Raw genomic sequence first — 10,736 nt, forward strand, 5'->3', positions numbered from 1 at the left:
GTGCCCCCTGTGTGGAGACATGATTATAATCCTCACTTTACAGATAAAAAAACGGTCCTTCCAGTTATTCAGACCTGTGCTTCTGAGTCCAAGACCAGAGCACAGGCTCTTCCTCAATTCAGCCCTGTTCTTCCTTTTGCCCAAGAGGAAGAAATCCCAGCAGTGGAGAGCCTGTCCCACACGGCTTAAGGCTAAGATGGGACCACTCTGGGGAAATCTTCCTTTTCATTCCCAGGAACTTCAAGCTCAGAAGAGCTGATGTGCAAAAGCCTTGGAGAGAAAGTCAGAAGATCTGTCTTCCTGCTTTTCCTCGTTCTTTCCGCTGTCTTGACTCCCCAAACTTTCCCAAACGAGGCGACTGGAATTGCCCTCCCGGTCACTGAGGGAGCTGCCGAGAGCTCCCTCCTATCTGCCTTCCTTCCCACCAAGAAAAAGGGGCAGTGGCAGAAAACTCCCAAACTGGCCAAGATGGTGGCCCCAGTTTCTTGACAGGTGTAGCTGAATCCTCACGTCTGAAAAGACCCCATGTTAAGTGTGACAGACTCCTGTAGTCTGGGCAGGGAAAGAAGACCTGGCCCCATCCTCCTTCCACCTACAGAGTACCATGAGACTGCCCGGGGAATTCCTTCCACCACGTAAAGGAAGATAGTGGACACCTGGAATCCCAGCACTTTGAGAGTCCAAGGCACGAGGATCTCTTGGAGTCAGGAGCTTGAGACCAGCCTGGGCAACATAGCAAGACTCCGCCTCTACAAAAAATACAAAAAATGGCTGGGTGTGGTGGTTCACACCTGTAATCCCAGCACTTTGGGAGGCCGAGGTGGGAGAATCGCTTGAACCCAGGAGTCCAAGACCAGCCTGGGCAGCAGAGAGAGACCCCATCTCAATTTAAACATAAAAAACACATACATAAAAATATTTAAAAATTAGCTGGTATGGTGGCACACGTTTGTAGTCCCAGCTGCTCAGGAGGCTGAGGCAGGCGGATCACTCGAGCCTGGGAGGTCCAGGCTGCAGTAAGCCATGGTGGAGCCTCCAGTCTGCGGACCACTGTAAGACAATGGGCACTTCCATCCTGGCTAACACGGTGAAACCCCGTCTCTACTAAAAATACAAAAAAAACTAGCCGGGCGAGATGGCGGGCGCCTGTAGTCCCAGCTACTGGGGAGGCTGAGGCAGGAGAATGGCGTAAACCCGGGAGGCGGAGCTTGCAGTGAGCTGAGATCCGGCCACTGCACTCCAGCCTGGGCTACAGAGCGAGACTCCGCCTCAAAAAAAAAAAAAAAAAAAAAAAAAGACAATGGGCACGAGGTGACTCAAAGTTGATAATCATTGAGAAGAATCTTCACTCTTAAAAAAAAAAAGTTGACAATCAGGCCTGCAAGAACCACATAGGGCCTCCTCTGCACAGATATAAAATAGGTACATTCTGGGCCGGACGCGGTGGCTCACCTGTAATCCCAGCACTTTGGGAGGCCAAGGCGGGTGGATCACAAGGTCAGGAGTTCAAGACCAGCCTGGCCAAGATGGTGAAATCCTATCTCTTCTAAAAATACAAAAAATTAGCCAGGCGCGGTGGCAGGTACCTGTAATCCCAGCTACTCAGGATGTTGAGGAAGGAGAATCATTTGAACCCGGAGGGTGGAGGTTGCAGTGAGCCAAGATTGTGCCACTGCACTCCAGCCTGGGCAACAGAGTGAAACTCCGTCTCAAAAAATAGATAAATAAATAAAAATAAAAATAAATAGGTACAGGTTGGGCACGGTGGCTCATGCCTGTAATCCCAGCACTTTGGGAGGCCGAGGTGGGCAGATCATGAGGTCAGGAGATCGAGACCATCCTGACTAACACAGTGAAACCCCGTCTCTACTAAAAGTACAAAAAAATTAGCCAGGTGTGGTGGCGGGCGCCTGTAGTCCCAGCTACTCGAGAGCCTGAGGTAGGAGAATGGCATGAACCCAGGATTGCCCCATTGCACTCCAGCCTGGGTGACAGAGTGAGACTCCGTCTCAAAAAAATATATATATATACACACACATACATAAAATAAAATAAAAATTGGTCGCAGTGGCTCACACCTGTAATCCCAGTACTTTGGGAGGCTGAGGTGGGCGGATCACCTGAGGTCAGGAGTTCAAGACCAGCCTGGCCAACATGTGGTGAAACCCTGTCTCTACCAAAAATGTGAAAAAAATTAGCCAGGTGTTGCGGCATGTGCCTGTAATCCCAGCTACTCTGGAGGCTGAGGTAGGAGAATCGCTTGAACCCGGGAGGCAGAGGTTGCAGTGAGCCGAGATCATGACATTCCACTCCAGCCTGGGCGACAAGAGCAAGGCTGTGTCTCAAAAAATAAAAATTTTTTTTTGTAGAGATGGGTCTCGCTATGTTACCCAGGCTGGTCTTGAACTCCTGGCCTAAAGTGTCCTCCCTCCTTGGCCTCCCAAAGCATTGGGATTACAGGTGTCAGCCACCACACCCAGCCCAGAATGTACCTATTTATTTATTTTTATTTATTTATTTTTTGAGACAGAGTCTCCCTCTGTCTCCCAGGCTAGAGTGCGGTGGCGCGATCTCGGCTCACTGCAACCTCCACCTCCTGGGTTCGCACCATTCTCCTGCCTCAGCCTCCCGAGTAGCTGGGACGACAGGTGCCAGCCACCACGCCCAGCTAATTTTTTTGTACTTTTAGTAGAGACGGGGTTTCGCCGTGTTAGCCAGGATGGTCTCGATCTCCTGACCTCGTGATCTGCCCGCCTTGGCCTCCCAAAGTGCTGGAATTACAGGCATGAGCCCCCACGCCTGACCTGTACTTATTTATTTTTATTTTTTTTTGAGATGGAGTTTCACTCTGTTGCCCAGGCTGGAGTGCAGTGGCATGATCTTGGCCCACCGCAACCTCCGCCTCCTAGGTTCAAGTGATTCTCCTGCCTTAGGCGCCCATTTTGGCCTTAGTTTTGAGCCCAGGAGTTCAAGACCAGTCTGGGCAGCCTGAGTGGCTGTAGACCCATCGTGCCTGGCTCTACCAAAAAAATTGTTTTAATTAGCTAGGCAGGCTAGGCGTGGTGGCTCATTCTTGTAATTCATACACTTTAGGAGGCTGAGGCAGGAAGATCACTTGAGCCCTTAAGTTTGTGACCAGCCTGGGCAACATAGACTCCCGAGCTACCAAAAAAAAAAAAAAAAAAAAAAAAGAAAAAGAAAACATAAAAAATAGGCCAGCACAATGGCTCACGCCTGTAATCCCAGCACTTTGGGAGACCGAGGCAGGTGGATCACATGAGGTCAGGAGTTCAAGACCAGCCTGGACAACATGGTGAAACCCCGTCTCTACTAAAAAAAAAAAAAAAAAAAAAATCAGCTGGACGTGGTGGCACACGCCTGTCATCCCAGCTACTCGGGAGGCTGAGGCAGGAGAATCGCTTGAACCTGGGAGGCAGAAGTTGTGGTGAGCCGAAATCACACCATTGCACTCCAGTCTGGTCAACAAAAAGCGAAACTCTGTCTAAAAAAAATATAAAAAATAAATAAACAAATAAATAAATTAGCCAGGCGTGGTGGCACGTGCCTGTGGACCCAGGTACTGAGGAGGCTGAGGTGGGAGAATCGCTTGAGCCCAGGGGTTCAAGGGTGCAGAGAGCTGTGACTGTATTGCTGCACTCCAGCCTGAGTGACTGAGTTAGGCCCTGTCTCAAAAAAAAAAAAAAAAAAAAAAAAAAAAGGCCGGGCGCAGTGGCTCAAGCCTGTAATCCCAGCACTTTGGGAGGCTGAGGCGGGCGGATCACGAGGTCAGGAGATCGAGACCATCCTGGCTAACACAGTGAACCCCATCTCTACCAAAAATACAAAAAACTAGCCGGGCATGGTGGCGGGCGCCTGTAATCCCACTCTGGAGGCTAAGGCAGGAGAATCACCTGAACCCGGGAGGCGGAGCTTGCAGTGAGCTGAGATCTGGCCACTGCACTCCAGCCTGGGCGACAGAGCGAGACTCCGTCTAAAAAAAAAAAAAAAACAAAAATTGGGGCCGAGCACAGTGGCTCAGGCCTGTAATCCCAGCACGTTAGGAGGCTGGGGTGGGCAGATCTCGAGGTCAAGAGATCAAGACCATCCTGGCAACACGGTGAAAACCCGTCTGTACTAAAAATACAAAAATTAGCCATGCGTGGTGGCAGGTGCCTGTAGTCCCAGCTACTCGGGAGGCTGAGGCAGGAGAATTGCTTGAACCCGGGAGGCGGAGCTTGCTGAGCCGAGATGGTGCCACCGCATTCCAGTCTGGGTGACAGAAGGAGACTCCGTCTGAAAAAAGAAAAAGAAAAAAAAAATTGGACCTTTTCCTCTCGGAAGTTCCCTCTCTCTCACTAGAGACAGAGCTGTTTACCTTTCTCCTGTCTCTTTCTTTTGTCTGTTAAACCTCTGCTCCAAATATATATATATTTTGTTTTCAGTTAATGATATTTATTTTACCTATTTAGGTAAAGTTTTCACATATTCAAACAACTTTGATAAAGAAAAAAATAAAGCTTCCAAGAGGCACAAAGGAAGGAAGAGTCCTTTTTTTTTCCCCCCCTTGGATATTTCTGAATGAAATTTTAGGATTTTAAACATCATTATATCATTGAACTGAGAAATGGAAAATGAGAAGTGTTTGCCCAGGTGCAGGGTTCTTGGCCAGAGTCCCCCTAACAAGGTTGGGGAGATGAAGAAGGAGGTGTCCACAAACCTCCTGGAATTCAATGCAGGGCCCCTGGAATGTGCAGGTTTCCAGAGCAAGCTTTCTTTTTCTTTCTTTTTTTTTTTTTTGAGACACAGTCTCGCTCTGTCACCAGGCTGGAGTGCCGTGGCATGATCTCGGCTCACTGCAACCTCTGCCTCCTGGGTTCAAGCGATTCTCATGCCTCAGCCTCCCGAGTAGCTGGGACTATAGGCGCCCACTACCACACCCAGCTAATTTTTTGTATTTTTAGTAGAGACGGGGTTTCACTGTGTTAGCCAGGATGGTCTCGATCTCTTGACCTCATGATCTCCCCGCCTCGGCCTCCCAAAGTGTTGGGATTACAGGCGTGAGCCACTGCGCTCAGCAAATTTTTGTATTTTTAGTAGGGACGGGGTTTCACCATGTTGACCAGGCTGGTCTCAATCTCTTGACCTTGTGATCTGCCCACCTTGGTCTCCCAAAGTGCTGGGATTATAGGCGTGAGCCACCGTGCCAGGCCAAAAGCTTTTTTAATTTTTTTGAGATGGAGTCTCAATCTGTTGCCCAGGCTGGAGCACAGTGGCACCATCTCGGCTCACTACAACCTCCGCCTCCCGGGTTCAACTGATTCTCCTGCCTCAGCCTCCCCAGTAGCTGGGATTACAGGCACCCATCACCACGCCTGGCTAATTTTTGTGTTTTTAGTAGAGGTTGGGTTTCACCATGTTAGCAGGCTGCTCTCAAACTCCTGACCTCAAGTGATCCACCTGCCTCGACCTCCCAAAGTGCTGGGATTACACGTGTGAGCCACTGTGCCGGCCTTATTAATTATTGTTATTTATTAATTAATTTTATGTTTTTGAGATGGGGTCTTGCTTTGTTGCCGAGGCTGGTCTCAAACTCTCGGGCTCAAGCGAACCTCCTGCCTCTGCCTCCTGAGTAGCTGGGCCCACAGGTGCATGCAGGCCCGCATGGCCTTTTCATAAGATCCTGAAAAAGGCTGAGAACTGGCCCAGACTCCTTCCCTTCACCCTCCGCAACGCCGCCTCCCACCTGGCATGTAGGTGGCGCTCTGCCTGGGGATGACGAGTCCTCGGCTCTCCTGGCAGAACCGGCTTGTGAAACAGCCAAGGCCGCGGCGGAAAATGTCTGTCTTGACCAGCTTGTCCTTGTGACCAATTTGGTTTCAACCAATCGTCTACGCCTCCACTCTGTCACACAAGGAAAATGGGGGGGGGGGGTGTGGGGGAAAAGGATGGAGCGGCTGGTTCCAGAAGACGCCGGCAACGGAATTTTAAACCCAGGCAATCTGCTTCCTTGTCATCCTAAAAGCTGTGGCAACTGGCAGGCTCCAAGCTCCCTGGAACACTGGCTTCCAAATGCTAGTTTGGAGACAAGGGGAGCCTGTGATTGCGATTTTACCGATTTGCAACGAAACATTAATGTAGGGAGTTTTTGCTAAGCCAAATTTATTCCATCTAAAGATAATCCTTTATTCTGAAATCATGTCCTTGTTTTTTTTTTTTTTTTTCCTTTGGTTTGGGGAGGGAGAAGGGTATTCTAAAAAGATCTTTCTTTGGCCGGGCGTGGTGGCTCACGCCTATAATCCCAGCACTTTGGGAGGCCAAGGCGGGTGGATGACCTGAGTTTGGGCGTTCGAGACCAGCCTGGCCAACATGGCAAAACCCCGTCTCTACAAAAAATACAAAAAAATTAGTCAGGCCTGGTGGCGGGTGCCTGTAATCTCAGCTACTTGGGAGGCGGAGGCAGAAGAATTGCTTGAACCACGAGGTGGAGGTTGCAGTGAGCCAAGATCGCACCATTGCACTCCAGCCTGGGTGACAGAGTGAGACTCTGTCTTAAAAATATGTATATTTATTTCTTTTCTGAACCAACAGGACTGGTGCATAGCAACTGCTGTGTCTTGGGGTCTCTCATTGGCCAAACAAAATGCTGGCAACCCAAGGCAAGCCCTCCACATTCTTTCTGGAACCCTACTGCTCTGTGGAATGCAAAAACTCTGGGAATGATGATTTTGGAGGAGTCTGGCAGTGTGGCTCTTTTACCTTATGCTGTCCCTAGCCCCGACCCAACCCCACTCTGGCCAATGGCTCCGCTCACCTGTGCCAGCTCCGTGCGCACGGCCTCCTTCCTCTTTATTACCCGCCTTCCATTATTTGCACATAATTATCTGCAATAACCAGCCTGTTACCCTTAAAGACAATTATATTCTCTTTTTATTTTTTTTGAGACAGAGCCTCACTCTGTTGTCCAGGCTGGAGTGTAATGGTGTGATCTCGGCTCACTACAACTTCCGCCTCCTGGGTTCAAGCAATTCTCCTGACTCAGCCTCCCGAGTAGCTGGGATTACAGGCACCTGCCACTACGCCCGGCTAATTTTGTATTTTCAGTAGAGACAGGGTTTCACCATGCTGACCAGCCTAACCTTGAACTCCCAACCTCAGGCGATCTGCCTGCCTTGGCCTCCCAAAGTGCTAGGATTACAGGCATGAGCCACCACGCCCGGCCGACAATTGTATTCTTCTATCAGCAAACATTGATGTTCTTTTGTTACATCTTTTAATGAAGCTGACATTAGGGAGATGTTTTTTCTTTTCTTTTCTTTTTTCCTTTTTTTTTTTTGAGATGGAGTCTCGCTCTGTCGCCCAGGCTGGAGTGCAGTGGCGCGATCTCGGCTCACTGCAAGCTCCGCCTCCTGAGTTCACCCCATTCTCCTGCCTCAGCCTCCCGAGTAGCTGGCACTACAGGTGCCCGCCACCATGCCCAGCTAATTTTTTGTATTTTTAGTCAAGAGGGTGTTTCACTGTGTTAGTCAAGATGGTCTCAATGTCCAAACCTGGTGATCTGCCCGCCTCGGTCTCCCAAAGTGCTGGGATTGCAGGCGTGAGCCACCGCACCTGGCCTATTTTCATAAAGTCAAATGGCTGCCTTTTAAGAGGGTTTGGGTTCCATGTTAATGTTTAAAAACCTTCACTAGGGGATGGGTGTTTGGTGCTGATGGTGGAAGGAGAAAAGGAATTAGTAGGACTTCTTCCCTGTTGATCCAAGAAGAGCTGCTTTGAGAGGTCAGAGGCCCAGGGGACCCGGTACAGCATGCCAGCGCCCTCCCCAAGCTAATGAGCTCTAAAAGTATCAACGCGATGAGCTCAGCCCTGCGGTGAAATCATTCAGACATGTTGCTCTTATAGCTGTGGCTGCCTCTTACTGACCACAGCTTAAATCCTCCCTCCCTGCAGCCTCCTCGGGGGACCTCCAGAGCTAATCACTTCAGGTAGCTTCACTGAAATGTGCTCCTGGGCCGGGTGCGGTGCCTCACGCCTGTCATCCCAGCACTTTTGGGAGGCCGAGATGGGCGGATCACGAAGGAGATCGAGACCATCCTGGCTAACACGGTGAAACTCCGTCTCTACTAAAAATACAAAAAACTAGCCAGGCGGGGTGGCGGCGCCTGCATCCCAGCTACTCGGGAGGCTGAGGCAGGAGAATGGCGTGAACCCGAGAGGTGCAGTGAGCTGAGATCTGGTCACTGCACTCCAGCCTGGACGACAGAGCGAGACTCCGTCTCAACAACAACAAAAAAGAAATGTGCTCCTCCCCCTGGGCTGCTCATAAAAGCTTTATCGTGGGTGAAGCCTGACCCAGATGGAACGGCAGCATGTCCCAGGTCAGGGGGCCAAAGGCGCTGGCCCAGGCAGGATCTAGGCTTACAGAAATAACCCGGTTACGTATTAGAAAGCCGGGGGCGGGGGAAGAGGCTGTAATTTGATCTCTTCCCGAGTGCCCCTCTTTACAGTTTGGGCCTGACCTGGTGACTATTTGTACTTGAGTCACTCATTGTGGGCCAGACAACATCAAGATGCAATTTCTTTCAAAGTTAGAAAAATAAATAAATAAACGGAAGTCTGCTCCTGCTGGGTTTATAAAGAGCTGTTTTCTTCCTGAGCTCTATGGCATGGTGGCTCTAATCTGAAATTTCTTTTTAATCATAGCAGGGGTCCCAATTAGCATGTTGGGTAATCTTTCAAGTAGAACTGGGAGTTCCGTGACCGTAGAGAGCCGAAGAAATGTTATGCGTGAAGCTCTGGAGGGAGAGGGCTGAGAAGGCCGTGCCATCAGGCTTGTGCACACACGTATGTCAATCAATGTGCATTTGCAGGCTGGATCCCAGTCCCAATTGCAGGCGTGTGCACCCTGCGTTTCTTGACCCCCAGTTCTATCATACCCTGGACCAGAAGGATTGTATGGAGTGTACACAGTGTTGCCTTCGGTGCAGAAACCCCAACTCTGCCCCATCCGTAAGCCAGCATGCCAACACACAGGCCATGCACGCGTACCTACCCCTTCCCCCTGAGAACACAGGGCAGGAACCAAGCTGCATGTGCCAGCCTGTGGCACAGAGTTTGGGGCGCCCCCGGCTCTCCATGAGATGGGCCGCAGCCCCGGACTCAGCTGGCACCAGGGCCCAGCTCCGATCCGGCACGCCGCTGACCCACTTTCCTTTGTTGTTGTTTTTGGAAGTGCTGATGTCAATGCAGAATTCAGCAGAGAGGCTGAGTGAGAAAAAAAAAAGAGAAGGGGGTAGAGAGAGAAGAAGGGAAAGAATGAAGGGGAGGGAGAGCACCAGATAGGGATGGTGGTGGCAAGTTCCCTGCAACAGGACTAACTGCCTACTGCCACTGTCCCTACAGGGCCTGCCCAGTGGGGCTGGGAGCAGCCTGGGCCCTGTGGGCTGAGTAAACAGGCAAGAGGCTTCTTGCCCCTTTCAATGCACAAGGGGCAGGAGGTGCTGCCCAGGCAGGCATGCCCAGAGGTGCCTTCCCTCAGAGAAGGAGCCAGGTGCGTCGGGCACCTCCCCGTGCTCTCCCCAGGTGCCTGGAGGTGCCGGGTGTGCCTCCATCTGTCAGGCCATCGGAAGATGCCGAGCCGCAGCCACCCTGGCGGCCGGGACTCGGTGGAGGCTCCCCACACTTGCTGGGGCTGGAAGAAATTGGTCTTTGGGGATTCTGAAGGCAGCTTCCTCTATTCTCTCGTTCCTTGGTAACCCACATGACAGAGCTCTGCCGGCAACTGGCCTGCTCACACCTCCCGTTCACAGGTGCCCCAGGAGAGCGGCAGGGATTGGGGCGAGATGAGCCCAAGACTGCCCCACATGCACTGCAGAGGACTGTTCAACACGCTGCCCGCCCCTCTGGGATCTGAATATCGCCCCTTCCTCGCTGCCTGACTTTTCCATGCTATAGTTGAGGTTGAACTCTGGCCCTGGGATGACAAAGACTCTGCCCTTTCCACCCATTCGCAGAGCCCAGCTGCTCCTCCAGTGTCCCTGCACCAGCTGCTACTCAGAACCACGGCCGAAGCCTTAGGCTGAACCCTTCCTCTGGACACTTGGCCAACAACAGTTTCTTTCTTTTTTTTTTTTTTTGAGACGGAGTCTCGCTCTATCGCCCGGGCTGGAGTGCAGTGGCCGGATCTCAGCTCACTGCAAGCTCCGCCTCCTGGGTTTACGCCATTCTCCTGCCTCAGCCTCCCGAGTAGCTGGGACTACAGGCGCCCACCACCTTGCCCGGCTAGTTTTTTGTATTTTTTTAGTACAGACGGGGTTTCACCATGTTAGCCAGGATGGTCTCGATCTCCTGACCTCGTGATCCGCCCATCTCGGCCTCCCAAAGTGCTGGGATTACAGGCTTGAGGCACTGCGCCCGGCCTGCCAACAGTTTCTTAATGATGAAACCATTTCAGATCCACACTCCTGAAACTCAAGGTTATAAGCCTTGTGATTCCACCAACGCAACACAGCGCCCCAGCCCGGGCTTTTGTTTTTATCCATGTGCCAAAGGGACTCCATTCCAGTGGGGCTGGGACCTGGAGTGCGTCAGCTTCTCCTGTTTCCCTCTCGGACGCTTCAGCCTCCAAACAAGCTTGGCACAGGATTAAAGTCACTCTCTCCTGCTCCATAAGCTCATACATTTTTCAAGCAAGGAAATATACAGAGGAGACAAAGCCCTCATATGCTGAAATTACACCC

Source organism: Trachypithecus francoisi, unplaced genomic scaffold, assembly GCF_009764315.1.
Source record: "Trachypithecus francoisi isolate TF-2019V2 unplaced genomic scaffold, Tfra_2.0 Lachesis_group20, whole genome shotgun sequence".
Classification (NCBI taxonomy): domain Eukaryota; kingdom Metazoa; phylum Chordata; class Mammalia; order Primates; family Cercopithecidae; genus Trachypithecus; species Trachypithecus francoisi.